We start from the raw sequence: 18,242 nt of genomic DNA on the forward strand, positions 1-18,242 counted from the left end.
TTTCTCACATACATGTGGGCTTCACTTATATTAAAGTATCATTATGTATATGGAAATTGTAATGTATGGTGTATGCCAAAAAAAAAAAAAAAAAAAAAAAAAAAAAAAAAAAAAAACCTAGGAGAATTATAATAAAGAATTTGTCAGATTAATTCATAATCAAGTGGACAAATATATTTTAAAAATTGATTCATTCACACAGTTTTTGAATATATGAACAAAACACAAATATGATTTGTCGAAAATCTTAGCCCAATATTTAAAAAATGGTTTGGGTTCCCACTGCAGTCCACAAAGTGGACTTTTGGATCGGAGGAGTTGTTGGGCCTCTTACAGATCCACCATAAGTCCTACTTTAATGATATGAATTGTTCATTTTATTTAATTATGTGTAAATTTTTATTATAAAATACTTATATTAATTAGATAAATATATTATTATGTTTTGATGATATTTGTTTACAAAAAAATGAACGATAATTTTTTTTTTTTATAAAAATAGATCATTTAATTTTTTGCAAACAAATTTAATAAAATCAAGAGTTATGATTATTGGATTAATCTGATTTTTTTTTTATGAATGATTTACAAGCATAGTAAAATAAAATGAAAGGTTGAGATCCTCAAAGCAAAGCCTATAGTGGGCCCCATGAGATCCAACAAAGTAGACTGGAGAGTATCCAAACCCTTTAAATAATGAAGAATGTTAGGGGTACAAAAAATTCTACAATTTTTTTTAGGAGAATTTTTTTTTTTAAAGTCCCTGATATTAATATTTTATAAGATAAAAGACATACAATATTTTCATAGTAGTTAAGGTTCCTTAATATTTTCACAGAAAAAATTCGACTCAGAAAAATTTGTCTAACTTAGAGAAATTTTGAAATTTCTTTGTGATCATACCAGATAAATTTCTTTGTGAAAATTGAATTTTTTGAGTCGAGGCCAAAAATTTTCTAAGTCGGACAAGATTTCTCTGAGTTGAATTTTTTCTGTGAAAATGTTAAGGGAGCTTAGCTAATAAAAAAAATATCTTGAACCTCTCCTACAACACAAAGTTGAAGAGGGATGTTTCACTAATTTTTTTCTTTTTTTAACCATATACTGAAATGGGTGTGGGATATGGGTCCCATAGCATTTTTCTTAAATAATATATGGAATTCATTCAAAATTATAAATCACACTATCACTACAGGAAATGCCACTTTTGGCGACCAAAATATTGGTCGCCAAAAGCCCCATTTTTGGTCGCCGAAACAATTAGCGACTAAAATATTTTGTCGCCAAACTAGTCGCCTATACGCTGTCGGCGATAGTATTGGCGACTAAACTATTTTTGGTCGCTGAAAGTGAACGTTTTGGCTACTAAACTCTGGTTAGTCGGCAAAGGTTATCTTTTGGCGACTAAAATATTAGTCGCCAAAAGTGAACATTCGGCTACCAAACTCTGAGTAGTCGGGAAAGGGTATGTTTTGGCGACTAAATATTTAGTCGCCAAAAGTGTTGAAATAAAATAAATTAAATTTTCAGCGACTAAAATTTTTTGTCGGGAATAAGTTTTAGTGACACCATTACTACATTTAGGGACTAAAGAATTTAGTCGCCAAAAATATTATTTTTCATTTTATTAAACTTTTGGCTACTAACCATTTAGTCACTAAAAGTTCTACCTTAGGCGTGGTGACTTTTGCCGACTAAAACTGTTCGTAGCCAAAAACCTATTAAGATTCATTTCTTTACTTTTTGCCACCAAAAGTTTTAGTCGCCAAATGATACCATTTTTTCCGTGACTAAAAAATTTAGTAGCCAATAGTTTATTTCTCTAATTCTCAAATTTTTTAGCTACTAATTATTTGGTGGCAAAAACGTTTTGGGTTATGTTTTTGCTACTAAATTATTAGTAGCCAAAACTTTTGATTACCTATTTGGCTACCAAAACATTTGGTGGCCAAATAATTTTCTGTTTTTTTTTTTAAAAAAAAAAAAAAATTTGTAAACAACCTGTATTCATTTATATTACATGTACCCTGTATAAACAATATAATCCATCAACACTAAAATATATTATCAACCATTAAAGCATTCAACATAATACATGAATAACCATGATTTAAATCACATACATAATACATGAATAACCAACGTCAATAATTTAAATTACAACCTGTACCCTGTATAAACAATATAATCCATCAATACTAAAATATATTAGGGTCAATAATCCATACATAATCCATACAAATTTCATACACTCCAAGTCTAATCCAACGTCAATAATTTAAATCCATACATAATACATGAATAACCAAATTAATTTGTTCGAACCACTATATATACAAATAGAGGTATAAAAACAATGCCCTCCCGTAATTGTCAAAAAATTATATATCCACATTTGTATGTCCAAAATCATCTGAAAAAAAAAATAAAATTCATTAGTTGGGTGCCTATAAAATGTTAAGAAGGGTTAAAAGCTTTCCCTGTTAATGACATAGATATTCTTACATATAACACTTCTATGTTGAGATATCAGTTCCACAAATTAACTCTACATTTTAGTTAAAATAAGGAGAGAGAAACAATTTATAAAATTAAATGTCTCAGAGAAACAATAGAAAAATAATGATATTCACACAACACTTTTAGAAAAGGGCCACCACATATGTGACCACACTCAAATGTCTACCAACTTCCTTTATTAAATAATCAAATATAGGATATATTATGGCAGAATGATCTATAATCACCGAGAGCTTCAAATTCTTACCATAACACAACACAATAATCTGCTACCCTCTCAATCAAGAAAGCAAAAGGATTTAATTACTTATGACAAATAGATTTTACGTGGAGCCTTCTATAAACATATCCATTACCTTCCCACTTCTGAACTTCAAGCACTTAAAGCAAACCAGGCTCAACAACCGCTTCAGTTCGCTCACATGGGAAGGATGATATACTGGAATTGGTATTCTATATACCCAAAGTGACCTGAAAGGTAAAAAAATGAACAAAACTTTAGCAATACTTCAATGTGTCCAGATTGGGCCAAACCTAGAGTGGCATATATTTCCTTAGTTTCCCTTAATCATCATTAGGTAAATCACACATTTTGATCTTCAAATTCCTTTTAACATGAATCCCAACCCTCCATTTTATGGCTCCCAAAAGAAAAAAATGACCATTAAAACATTATGAATAAAACATTAAAACATGACCATTCTTCTTTTTCTTCTTCTTTCCTGACAAAGTAAAAAATTAATTCTTGTAAGAAAAACGATGACATACTCCAATGCATAAGGACCAACTTGTTTCTCTCCATAATGACATACTCCAATGAGTCTACCCCTCGCACAACAATAGGTAAAACCAACAAAGCTAAAAGTGGACAAAAAATCTAAGCAGCACAAAACTCATTAATGAAGTGGTCCCAAGCAACTGCCAATTCATTATCAACATCTGCTGCATCAATGTTTACTAAGTAACAAGGAATAATATACATATACAAATAGAAAAAGTACAGAGTGGAAAGAATTGATTTTTGATTTACTAATGGACATGTAGGGCAGCTCCACTAAGATCCACACTTGCCACAAATTTTAATTCAGTGACAGTGTTATCGGTAACCCAAATATGCAATCAATCACCAAGTGTAGAGGCCTAATAAAGTATGAAATATATACATGCACAGCTCAAGACTTCATAGTCTCCTTAGAAGCCCAAATTTGCCTCTCTGACATAATTTCACTGTAGGAACTGGATACATGCTTCTAATATTTTTTTTCTTCTACAAATAATATTGATAAAAACTCTCCAACAATAATCAATTTCGTCAAAAAAAATTAATGAGCAACATTTAAATATTCTACATGAAATAACAGTCCTCATCACTAAAAATGTAAAGCCATTGCCATGCCATCAACATAATCATCAAAAAGCACCAACCCAACACCCTACACTAAATTGATGAACTCAAAATGGAAGAACTATACCTGTTATCTCACAAGCAATTATCAATTGTGGAAGGCTGCCTCAAGAGTTCTTCTGCCTGCACAAATTCAGCATTCCAAAGTGCTGCTGGGTACTTTGGAATGCAAGCTTGCACAGTATACACCTGAACTGAGTAATTGCCATTAAATTCTTGTTTGGATTCTGCAAATAACTCAAGACAAGACAAATCCAAATTAACATTTCTTCCCTGCTGTTGGCAACAGGATTATCCATAACTAAGAACTACAGAAACTCATTAAGAAAAACTTCATCTTTCACATTTCTCAGAAGAAAAGAAATACATTTGGATTTCTACCAGGCAGATATTAGAGAATGATAATTGTTAGTTTCAGTACATGGTAGCCTCAATTAAATGACAAAAGACAACCTAGTAAAACAGGAACAATTTATATTACCCAAATTTCATACTAACTAACTAAAGAGCAGCAACATTTTAGTCCATATCTAATATCTTCAAACTGCATGTAACTAAAAATTTTAAAGGCTTATATCTTCAAATGTGTACAATATTTGAATTATTCTAAGGGCATCCACACCGATGGAAGTGATGAGTGATGTAGTGGTTCTAATTGAAAGCACCAGATTAACAATATGAACATTTGCATACATGCATACTATAAAGCATGAACACCTTGACAGGCCAAAACTTCCAAGCATTCAAGATAGCATAGCAGGGGACAAAGCAGACTCTGTGCATGTAAAAAAATGTATGGTGTTTCTCGAACAACTTGATGTTAGAAACTATATTAAAAGAGCTTATTTAACAAATTAAAAAGAAAAAAGAGAGATGGTTCAATAAGTAGTTAGAAATTAGGAATAAGGATTTTTCATAGCATTAACAATGAATATAGCTATCATTATTACAAATAGAATGAGTTTTTTTTTTTTTCATAGCATTAACAATGCATATATATATAGCTATCATTATGCAAATACAAGGGGTTATAAAATTATAAATTGGAAAAGGTCTTCTTTAGAAGAAAAAAAAAAGAATTAAAAATAACGTCATCAAATACTAGTGTATAAGTGAGAGGAGGGAATGGAAGGTTATGTTATTTTGTGTGATATGTGGTGTGTTGAGAGAGAGAGAGATCTTTTTGAGGGGAAGGAGCTTCAGATTTCTAGCCCAAAGGGATGCCCCATGGCTCTTGAAAGTCTATTTGTGTGGCTTAAGGAATCATTCCCTATTAATTAACTAGGTGTAACCTAGTTGGCCACTACGACTTTCCTAAGGGCTTGGTCTCTAGGGGGAGGTCATGGGTTCAACTCTCTCTAGGGGGTGCTTTACAATGGGTGGGGAGACCAACTCCTGTAGGTACGAATCTAACAACTAACAACTAACTTTCACCGATCAAAAAAAAAAAAAAAAGTAATCATTCCCTGTTTATTTTTATTCTTTGAACCTTTTGGGTGTGGTACCTTATTCAAGATATAAAGGGGGAAAAGGGGGATTCACTTTTATACTTTGCACGTGAAGAGTTTGTTCTCTTTTTTTTTTCTTTTTTGCTGCCATAATAATTGAAGTTCATTTATTTATTCCCAAGACGTAAAAAAAATCAATTTAAATATCGTTCTTTTTTAACTTGGTTACATGAACTTCTTACATCAAATTCATTGACATGTAATCATGCACCAGGCCTTGTAATGTCTTTTATCAAGGCAGAAAGCATATCTATTTTTGTAATAAACAATAAAGCATTCATTTAAACTACTACATGAATATTTCCTTTCCTCTGTATGGAAGTATTCAATTTTATTATTTTATTTAAAAACATATATTATAAATAAACAAAACAAAAAAAAAATCTTAGAACATACCCTTCAACAACTGTTGCAAGCATATTACTGAATATTGTTTCACATATACCTGTCCCTGTCATGTCCCAATTTCTCTTTTTTAAGATGTGACTTAATATGTGCCTATGTCCTATCAAATTCATGTACAGCATCATGCCCACACCTCGCAGATGACTTTAATGCGATCTAATTTACATCCACTTTGCTCCCCAATAATTTCTAGGACTCAAACAGATCCTACACAACAAATCTTAAAGAAAGTTTGTTTCATAAAATCCGAAGAATAATTTTGGTATGCACAAAAGGGGTAAGAGGTATAGATGAATAACAGTAGACATTGAACATATATGAAATTTAAAGGTCTTATTCATCTCCATGATTAGTAAATGGCTAGCTGATTCTTTGAAGTATCAAGGTGGTTATAGAGTTTTTAGTTTTCTTAAAAAACAGAAAATAAAACTAACATAACAAACAAGGAATCTTCAGATATAATATAACATGTCAAATTAAATAAATATCAAAACTACTTAATTGAAGAATAAGAACACAAATAAAGCATTTCTATGTTTAGAGATATCAAATCAATATTAACTTAAAATCAAGAGACCATGAATCTCTGTAAGAAAGCCAATTAGAATGAACTTACAAAATTTTGAGATCAGACAATTCACCAATGTAATCTGGGATTGGGCCAGTAATTAAGCAATTTCTCAGTATCCTATGTAACAAAAATAAAATAAACAAATCGGTTAGGTAACCACACCACAAAGTAATGACACAAGATTGCACTCTTCCCATGAATTACATCTGGATTCAACTTACAGTGTGTTCACCCTTCTGTTTTAATAATCATATAGCCATGATCAGCTGACTAAAAGCATCACTGAAATTTACAGATTAAATAGGCAGCTGATAGTGCAGCTGAAAATATGACAAGACTACTTTAAATATAACATGGTTTCATTGATCAACAAGTATGCAAGTAATTTAAAACCAAAATACATCTGAAGAATAATGGTGACAAGAGGATGACCTGAATAAGTGAGTATTGTGGCTGACCTTTGCTCTGTCTTGCAGCTTAAACTCAAGCCACTTATTTGGATTGAGGGCTGGGGAAATCAAACCCATGTGATATTGAGATTAGAAAATTACCAAATTCCAATGTCAATTTCCATAATAACTATAGCATTATTCAGAATATCCAAAAGTCTAATTTCCAAATGCAATTACACTCAAATTCCATATTGCCATAAGCCTTTAACTGATGATTATACACATGTTCACATCCAAATGTACCAACATAATTCAAACTACGCACTTCAATCAGGTAAATTCGAACACTTTTAATACCCCTAATACATAATTCTTAAATTCTATATACATACTCAGGTTTGATGACTTATGATGAATATTTTTTCAATATTAACACTACCAAAAAACCCAAGTCCACAATCATCAACATATTTCAATCCACATACTTTGAGCAAAACCCAACATTCAAAGCCCTCAATACAAACATCTAATTGCAAAGAATTCATTTTCAGAAAACGACACACTTCATTTCCATAAAGTTAAAATCAAACCCAAATGAAATTGAGATTAGAAATTACCAAATTCGGTGAAGAAAAGTAGTAGTAATACGAGATTCCACCAGAAATCGCAGTAATTGCTCCGAAGGGAACTCGAAAACTGGGGAAACTCGATTTGGGTTGGTCACGAAATGCGTGACTGAATGCGATCGATATATATTTATTTATTTGGGGCAGATATATAGGAAGGACAATTGGGGACATATAAAACCCTAGCAAGTGTGAGAAATGAAAAAATAGAGAGAGAGAGACCGAGAGTGACAGAAAGCGAGAGAAAAATCTGTGAATTTTTCAGATTGGGTATTTTGGTTCAAGAGATGGGGAGGGGGGAAGCCGAGCGGGAATGGAAAAAAGGGGGTGGAAAATCGAGCGGGAAATTTTTTTTGTTTTTTTGGTAATATTTAAACAGCAAAATGATTCTTTTTTTAAAAAAAAAAATTATTTTTTGTTAAAATAATTTTTTTTTTATAGTTAATGAATTTATTTTTTTTGCTTCTTTATTTTTTCCAGTTATAAAGGTTGAAAATTTATTTGTTTCATTTTTATTTTAATGAATAAAAAATTATTCTTATTTTTTTACTTTGGTAGAAGTAGGAGTAATATTTTAATGAAAAATAATTTCCATAAATTTTATAAATTGGTTTTTGTTTATTTTTAGAAAAATATAAATTACAAACGCGTTTGGTTTGAACAAAATGTTTAAAAAAAATTAAAAACATAAACTAAAAAGCATGTTTGTTTAGGCCTAAAATATTTATATTTATTTTTTGTATTATTTATGACGATGGAATTATACACATTATAATTGAAAAAAAATATTTGAAAAAATATATATTTGAAAAGAGATGAGAGAGATAGAGAAGAGAAATGAGTAAGAGAGATGAGTGAAAGAGAGAGAAGAGAAATGAGTAAGAGACATAGAGAGTAAGAGACAGAGAGAAAGAGAGACCCATTTCATTTTTTGACTTTTTCCTCTTTCAATAATAATGGGCTCAGAGAAAGAGATGAGTGTGATTGAGAGAAATGAACGATTGAGAGAGAAGAGAAATGAGTGAGAGAGAGAGAGAGAGACAGAGAGAAAGAAAAAAAGAGAAAGATAAACAAGATGAGCGAGAGATAGACAAAGAGAGAGAGAGAGAGAAAGACAGCAAAAAGAGATGAACAAGAGATATAGAGAGAGTGAGAGGGAGAATAAAGATAAGCAAGAGAGATAGAGAGAGCCAGCGAGAAGAGTGATAAGTGACAGAGAGAGAGAAAAAAAAGAGAGAGAGAAACAAGATGAGCGAGAGATAGACACAGAGAAAGAGAGATAGAGAGAGAAAGACAACAAAAAGAAATGAACAAGAGATAGAGAAAGAGACATAGAGAGAGAGAGAAGAAAGATGAACAAGAGAGATAAAAAGCGGAGAGATATGAGAGAGCCAGAGACAGAGAGAGAGTGTGTGTGAACACAACAACACCCATCTCTTTCTTTCTCTGTACTACAACACATTGACCGAGATCCACCAACGTGAGAGAGAACGTGGAGAGATAGAGTTCTAAGAGACGTGTTTGGCAGACGTGGGCGAGAGAGAGGGTAGAGAGTGTTTGGGCGGGAAAAAATTTAATCTGCACCCTTAGATATTGATTAGGAATCATCCCAACCATTCAAATGAAATGTATCTCTTATACATTTTAACATATTTTCAAAAACCTTCCTCCCTTATTATATAGATATATATATATATATATATATATATAATAAGAAAGAAAAGAAAGAAAGAAAATTAAAAAAAAAAGAAGGAAAATTTTTTCTCCAAAAAATTATGAGCCAACTCAACCCTTGTTTTTTTTTTTTTTGGGACTCCTGCATGACTAACTAGGCACTAATCAATATTTTATAATTTTAGAACATGAAATATGTATATTTTCTCATAGATAAAGACAGATGAAGAAATCATGTGTCAAGTGGATTTAATTAATTTATTATTCAGTTGTAACTAGCAGTCAAAATCATTTTCTCAAGCATATCTTAGCAGTCAAAATCATTAACGTACAACTAAAAAATATATACGCACAGCCCCAGCTTAGGCCTTTAGTTCAATTAGCATTAAATCGTCAATTACTTTTATAAATCCCTCAAATTGAAAAAATATATATATCTAAATTAAGTGAATCTAAAAAACAATTAAGTGAATCTAAAAAATAAACAAATTTGCTTTAAATATTTTAAAAAGTTGAAAAAATTAATTATTAAAAAATTAAGAAAAATTTTAAAATCTGAAATAATATCAATAAGTCTTACAAATATGTATTATTTACTCATAAGCCATGATGAGTGAATTTTTTTTATACACTTAGCCCTCGCAAAAAGTGTGAATTTTTTTTACACACTTAGCCCTCGCGAAAGAGATTAGTGGTGAAGTTGTGGTAGTGGTAGTGTAAATGGAGTGGCAGGGGTGAAAGAGAGGTAATGGTAGTAGTGGTGGTAGTGGAGTGGTGGTGATGATAGTAGTAATAGTAGTCGTAGAGGTGAAGTGGCGATAGTGGAAGTAGTGGTGGGGGTGGAATGGCGTTTGTAGTAGTGGTGAAGGTGGTACTAGAGATGGATGGTGAGAGACAGAAATGAGTGAGAGACAGATAGAGGAGAGAGAAAGAGAGAGAGAGAGAGAGAGAAAGAAAGAGATAAAGAGTGAGAGTGAGAGACAGAAAAGAGACATAGAGAGAAGAGAGATGGACGAGAGAGACAGAGAGACAGAGAGAAGAGAGATGGACGAGAGAGACAGAGAGACAGAGAGAAGAGAGATGAGCGAGAGAGACATAAAGAGAAGAGAGATGAACGACAAACAGCCAATAACAAGTTTACTGGTAATAATATTGAAAAATTTATTAAAATGATAAATAATTGGGATATTTTGTCTTTTATTTGTGAATTTTGATTTATTCTTAATTTATTAGTGTTATTGAAATATGATGATGTAAAAAGTATAAATAGTTTAATTGTACTTTTTAAAAATAATAAATTTATTATTAAAAATTAAATTCATCAGACTGACCTGTAACTATGCCTTTAAATTTTTGCAATGTAAAACTATCGACAAACAGCCAATAACAAGTTGCCCATTTTAGCATACCTTTCGCGTGAGGGCCCAATTATTACAAGATGTGTTCAACCATCAAATGAAAGCCGACTACTTCTTCCATCTAAAAATAATAATCTATTTTCAGAATTTAATTTCTTTTTATAATACAATTATTACATTTTAAAAATATTAATTTTTCAAAATTACCGTTTGATAGTATATTTTTTTAGACATATCAATTGTCATAATTGTACTTTTTGTATTATTAATGTATTTAAAAAAAGGACAAAATCAGAAATTCATATTATTTTAATAATTAATTTTTTAAAAAAATTAATATTTTGAGATAATAAAAAAAAATAAGATATTAATATTTTTGGATGGTGGGTGTACAACCTCTTAATAAAAATAAAAATAAAAATAATTAATTTTCTTATTTTCATTCGGCTACCAAACAATTAGTAGCCAAAAGTAGGTATACAGCGACTAAAAAAAAGTTTGTCGCCGAAACATGGCATTTGGCGACCAAAAGTTTGGTCGGGAAAGATTAAAAATTAATTTTTTTATTTTCATTCGGCTACCAAACAATTTAGTAGCCGAAAGTAGGTATACAGCGACTAAAAAAAATTTTGTCGCCGAAACATGGCATTTGGCGACCAAATGTTTGGTCGGGAAAGATTAAAAATTAATTTTTTTATTTTCATTTGGCTACCAAACAATTTAGTAGCCGAATGTAGGTATACAGCGACTAAAAAAAATTTTGTCGCCGAAACATGGCATTTGGCGACCAAATGTTTGGTCGGGAAAGATTAAAAATTAATTTTTTTATTTTCATTTGGCTACCAAACAATTTAGTAGCCGAAAGTAGGTATACAGCGACTAAAAAAAATTTTGTCGCCGAAACATGGCATTTGGCGACCAAATGTTTGGTCGGGAAAGATTAAAAATTAATTTTTTTATTTTCATTCGGCTACCAAATAATTTAGTAGCTAAAGGTACCTCTACGGCTACTAAATTTTTATTTAGTCGCCAATTGTCATATGTTTAGCTACTAAAAATTGTTTTAGTCGCCAATTGTAATATCTTTAGCTACTAAATTTTTTTTAGTAGCCAATAATCAACATTCCCCTACTAAAAAAAATTAGTAGCTAAAAAGTTGACTTTTGCCGACTAATATTATTTTTGGTAGCCAATTCCGTGACTTTTGGCGACTAAATTCGTTTTGGTAGCTAAAAGTGGTCGGCAAAAATGCTTTTTCTTGTAGTGTATTTTGCACTAATAAAAAAAGTATGTATAATCACTTAAAAAAAGAGTATGTGAATTCCAAAAAAAAAAGAAAAAAAAAGTATGTGAACAAAATCCAAATTATCCACCAAACAAAAAAAAAAAGAACAAATCCAAATCATGTTTATTAGGTCTGTTATAGAGAAACATACTTGATGAGTTGTCGTAGTTGAAGGCTAGATGTGGTGACCCATAATGACAGGTGACAGAAGGTGTTTGTTGGAGTAAGTGTTTGGATGTTGTCAAATGTCACAAGGTGCACGAAAGGATGCCTAACGGTGGCCGATGAATACAGCAATAACTGTCCACCTACCGAAGAGTCGTCACAGGTTGGCTAGAGCTCTCCAACCACTGGCGATGGGAGGTGGCTAGAGGTGGTAAGTGAAAAGAAAAAGTGAAAACTTGTTTTAAAAATAAGTGAATAAATTTTTTGTGTTTTCAAAAATTTTAAAAATTTAAAATCAATTTTGTTTTTTTAAAAACGAAAATAATACACCAAATAAGTTTTTATTTTTAATTTTTAAAAAAATGAAAATAAGAAACAAAAATATAAACAAATGCCCCTTAATTGTTGAACAAAGTAGAAGTGGTCCAATTTCTTTGAAACATATAACAAGTGGTAGACATTGTAAACTTAACGAGATATTAATTGATCAAGATTGAATTGTTGTTATTTCTGTGTGTATTTGGAGATGCCTTTTCAACTTACATAGAGTTAAGCATTGCAGTTGAGAGATGTATATCTATATCCATAGGCAAAAATTGGAAAGATTTGGAGAGAATGTGCAATGTATGATAACCTTTTTGCCTATTTCGACGATCAATCAATTAATTACGTAGACATCTTGCGTTTGTAACCGAAACCCATTTTTTTGTTACTTGTCTGCTCACCTCTTCACATTCTTTTCCTTGTGTTTGCTTTTAAATGTGTTATTATTATTTTTTTAACAATAATAATAAATTGGGTTATTACTACCTTCAACTTTGGAGAGCAAAAATGTCAACAGATACTACGGTCTAAAATGTTGTTGAAGAGTGGGCGTATCACTTTGTTTTGGATGGATGAGTGGGCTAGATGTGGCCTTTTGCATTACTGTATAGAAGATCCTTCCACACGTATCATGGATTTAAATAAAAATTTAGAAAGAAAAGTAGAAAAGATAAATAAAATATGAATAAAATATAATATTCACTTTGCTTGGTTCTTCTTTTCTAAAAACACTTTTTAGAAAATTCTATTTTCTTGGTTTTGTGTTTTTTTGTTTTTGCTGAATTTTTTTAATATTTTAAACAATTTTTTTACTTTTTAGACATACCTAACATAAATATAGCTAAAATGTAAAAAATTGTAAAAAAAATCTTTTAAAAATTCACTAAATACCAAAAACACAAAAAAAAAAAAAAAACGAGAATTCAGTATATTTTTTGTATTTTTATGTATTTATTAATTTTTTAAAATACTTTTTCACAAATTTTTTACTTTTTAAATATATCTAAGTAAGGTGCATCTAAAAAAGTAAAAAAAAATTTAAAATTTTTAAAAATACTCACTAAAAACAAAAAAATACGAAAATAAAAAAATTCTATTTTCAAAAACTCAATCCAAAAAATTCAAACCAAACACACTGATTATATTTCACATACATTTTACACACTTTTTTCATTTTCATTTCTAAATTCTTTCTCAAATTCATAAACCAAAAACATAGCCACCTTGTTAGTTAGCGAGTGTTGGGTAGACAATCAGTGGGATTTCTCTAATATTTCTTTCTGCCTTCCCCTTGACACCATCGATAACATTAGAAGCACTTCACTTTGTTTGAAACTAGTCAAGACTTGTGTGTTTGGAAACATTCCGCTAATAGGAAATTTAGAGAAAAACTAATAGGAAATTTAGAGAAAAACTAGGGATTATGAAAAAACTTTCATGAAAATGATCATGAAAAATTTATGAGTGAATCCCAGTGATTGTGTTCTTCCGTGTCAGCAAAGTCTGCATGAGTGAACTTAAATTGCATTGGTGAAAAATTTAAACGACATATTATTGCTTTCTTGTTTCAATTGATATCTTCATGATGTGTTCCAAAATTACATAAAAGTATGAGATAAGTTTCGACAATTGTAGATATATATATATATATATTGTGGTAATCTTGTATTGAGTTAGAGAGCTTTCCTTTTTGAAATCCTTCAATCTTGGGATAAATCATGGTAATTTAAATAAAATTTTTAAATCAAGGAATAAATCCTGACAAATTTGAATTTGTAGTGTGATAATTACGAATTTAATACTTAAATAAGATAGCTAATAGATGTTTTGATTTTAAAAATAATTTTGTATGAGATTTTGAAACTGTTATAACATCTCTTTTAAAAACATTTATTTTGTAAAATATATAAACATATAGTTTATCTCAATGTCACTCTTATCCCTTCTTAATACAAAAAATTATGAGTTAATTATGAAAATTTTAAATTTGTATTTAAGAGTTATAAATCATGGGATAGATCATTATAATTTTGAATTTATATTGTGCCAATTTTAAATTTAAATTAATAGATTAGTTTCCATAATTAGTGGTTCTAAAATTTAAATTTTGAAATGAATTAGTATGCTTTTCATTTGAAAGTCATAAAATAAGGGATATTATTTATTTATTTACTGTTGCTTAAATGAGAATTAGCCAATAGAAGAATTTTTTAATTATTTAAAATTAAAAATTTTAGTTTGAGACATTAGAGTTAGAACCCTGAAGATTAGAAATTTTCTTTTACTTATTTAATATATATACATATATAGATTTTCAAATTTTGTTTTGATAGTAACGTTATATTTAATATTGTCTCATTTATACCATTATACTTTTTACCCTAACGAGATGTATCAACAAATCATATAATTTAAAAATAAAATAATATTAAAAAATATATACATATATATTTTAATTTATTTTAAAAAATAGGTTAAAAGTTAATTTTTTAATTTTTTTAAAAAAATGTGAAAAAAAAAGGTAAGAAAAAATATGATGTAAAAAAGTTTAAAAAATTACTTTTAATGATGTTCTCAAAACCAATTACACATCTTAAAATAATGTAAATTTAGAGCTATTTTGAGAAGATGGTAAAAAGTTAGTTTTTGACTTTTTACCAAGTTTTTTTGATTTTTTTAGAAAGTGATTTGGAAAGTTGGTAAAAAGTTATTTTTGATTGTTTTTAGTTAATATTTGTTTATGCTGTCACATCACAATTAAATGACCAAAACACCCCCAACCAATTTAGTAAATTTACAATTTAACCTATATGTGGCTTATTTTGATCCATGAAGGGCATAGTTGTAATTTTACCAATAACTTTTTTTTTCACTTTTCCAAATGATTTTAATGGTAAAAAATCATTTTGGCTTATTTTTTTATAAAAGAGCTACAAAATGTAGCTTTTTTGGCAAGTTGCCAAAGCAGGATTTTTTTTTTAAAAGAGCAGCAAAACGTAACTTTTTTGGCAAGTTGTCAAAACGACACTTAAACTAGAGTAGGAATTTCCGGTGTTAAAAAAGGGGAAAAGAAAAAAAGAAGAAGATGAAGAAGAATCTCGCTCATCTATTTATTCTTTTATTGTTGTAGATTAATTCGATCATGTTTGAATAATAATAATAATAATACCTTCCATATGGGTAAAAATTCTTCAAATCACATAATAGTGACAATTTGACGACCATATCTTGGAGGAGGATATTACGATGAAATAATACTAGTAATAAATATTGACATGATGACAATAATTATGAGAATAATTAACAGCAATATAAATGAGAACAATATTTAAATACATATTTGCTTATTCTATTCTATACCCCAATGGAATTTTTCGTTACTTGTGATGTAATTAATTATAAATCATCTAAGAATTAAATAACACATGCCATTTACTTGTGTCTAACAGGGAAAATGATTGGTGGCCCTAAAAAATTTGCCCCTAATGCCCCTAATTTCCAATTTTGGAAACTGTTTTCTTTTTTTCTTTCTTTTTTCCTTTTTTTTTTTTTTTTTTTTTACCTGAAATGGAAATTAGGGGCATTCGAGCCCCACTATTTCGGGCCCTCAATCACGGTTGGTCTAACAGTGGTGATGGTACAGGCCTCTTTTGGGGGGGGGGGGGAAATGTCAATTTATTGACTTAATAATTTATTTAATTTACATAATCTCTTTACTTTTTTATATATTTTTTCATAATAAACTAATAAACCAACTTATAAGCCACTTCCCAAGTAAAGCCATAATTTGAAATGTTCAATTTTTTTGATGTAAAATTCCAAACACCATAGGGTTTCCTACTTTCCACAACTTTTTATTTTGTTTTATTGGATAAATTACATTTTATCTCTTTTGAAATTTGAAGAAAATATAATAAATTTTATAATTTTGATATGATTACATTAGGTCTCCTTAAGTTTTAATTTATGTAATTAGTTCATTTTTTATCAATAATTTGTTAATTATGTGAATAAAAAAATAATTTTGTCATATCTTATACACTAAAATGTATAATTTTATTTGTTTATCCTTATGTCTTCGTGTCATCTACATTAGTTCTGGCCCATTTAACCTTTTTTTTTTTTTTTTGGGTGAATAAAATAATTATATCAACATTGTGAAATTTGCTGTATTTTGTTCAAATATAAAAGAAGGTTAGTGAAATTTACCCTATTTAATTTAACCTTTTTTTTTTTTTTATGTTGTTGGTATATATTCATAATTTGGATCGTATTGTTGTAGTCACTTTTTTTTTTATTATTATTCAAAATGTTAACGTTGGTATATATGTAAAAAATATATTGAAAAATATATAAAAATATAAATGTGTATGAGAATATGTGAAATGTGTATTGATATTCAAATATTTTTTTTTACATTATTTGATTCTTAATGAACACTAAGCGATCATTGAAAATATTTTCTTATATATATATATATATATTTGTTTTGTGTCATTTTATCACCAATGTTCACTCATAGCCAAAAAGACCATAAAATTGAAAACATCGAAGATTCAGTCTTCGTTTGAGAAAAAACTAATTTAGCTTCTTTTTTTTTTTTTTGGCTAATTTAGCCTGATTAAATTAGTTTCATTTAGGAAAAATTTTTGATTTTTTTTTTGGTTTGAATGTGATAACTGTGAGAGAAAAAGTAAAATGATTATAATTTAAATGTAACATTTTATCTTATTAACTTATTTAACTTATTTTGTTTTTTTGTACTTATTTAATCAAGTTTAACTCTTGCCAAACGAGACCTCAAGCACGAGATCAAGAATCAGCAAGATAAATTTAAATTCAAATTCTTAAATTTGATATTGTGATCGTCTTACAGTTAGATTGCAGTCAGAGTCACAACACACTTTTTTATTTTTTATTTTTGTTATTTTAATATGATTACAAGAGATTAAGATCTAAATTTTTTGAAAATCTTATGCTTATGCTAAATTTTGATTCTAAATTTTGTGGAAAACCCTTCTACTAAAATTTATTAAAAAAAGCATTCTGAAAAACTTTCAAGTTTTAGAAAACACCCCTTCAATTCAAAATTCATTCATTTTTAATTACATTAATTTTTTTATATTTTAAAAAAAGTCAAAAAGTTATTTAAAAAACTAATTTCAAACACTCTTTTTGTTAAAAAAAAGTTAAAACTTACTTAATCTTATTTTTTAAAACTTTATTTTAATTAATTTAAAAATAAATTTATCAATTATTATTTAAATCCGTACATTAGCATGGGTTATATGCTTAGTTACATATATATATATATATATATATATGGGCTTTTTATTGATAAATCACATTTAGAAGTGTTCTAACCCAAGAAGTCTATGAAGAAATTTTCTAACCCACTTAATCCCATGTATTTATACTTTTATTCCGTAAAGTCTTTTTTTTTATTTACATTATTTTCTTAGACTTACATTATTTTCTTAGACTCTTATGCTCTTATATTTAATATTAATATTTAATGTTGGGGGAGGAGAGAGAAAGGAAATGATCAAGGCATAGAAAATTTCATATACAAATTAAATAATATTGATGTTGTTATTTTATATTATTATATAATGTGAATATATTTTTAATTGACAACAAATTAAAAATAATGTGAACATTCTCTCTCATCTGATGTGAACGTTCACAACATATTTTCTAAAAATTCTCTCTCATCTAATGTAATGATGTAAACGTTCACAACATGTGAACCTTCTTATTTTTAATTGACAACACATTAAAATAATATTTATTATATTTTTAATTGACAACACATTCTTATTCACAACATATTGTTATATCCAAGGTGGTATCTGTGTGTAAATTAAATGTGAAAATAAAATAAACAATAAATAAAATAACTCAGAAAATAATTATAAATTATTTTCTGAATTAAATGCTTACAAAATTTAGACGTCGAGACTTGTGTTGGACACAATCTCCTTAAAATAGATTTCGTCTTCGCTCCAG

At 28.9% G+C, this 18,242-nt stretch overlaps 1 long non-coding RNA gene across 1 annotated transcript; it reads right to left on the reverse strand.

The window, feature by feature from the left end:
- Nucleotides 1-4,014: 4,014 nt before the first annotated feature.
- Nucleotides 4,015-7,635, reverse strand: LOC145802048 (uncharacterized). The gene is made up of 3 exons (XR_014344271.1): nt 7,419-7,635; nt 6,455-6,917; nt 4,015-4,152 (listed from the first exon to the last, which is right to left on the reverse strand). It is a non-coding gene; the product is annotated as an uncharacterized LOC145802048 (long non-coding RNA).
- Between the last annotated feature and the right edge of the window lie 10,607 nt (nt 7,636-18,242).

Source organism: Camellia sinensis, chromosome 11 (genome assembly GCF_055761805.1).
Source record: "Camellia sinensis isolate YWXY chromosome 11, ASM5576180v1, whole genome shotgun sequence".
Classification (NCBI taxonomy): domain Eukaryota; kingdom Viridiplantae; phylum Streptophyta; class Magnoliopsida; order Ericales; family Theaceae; genus Camellia; species Camellia sinensis.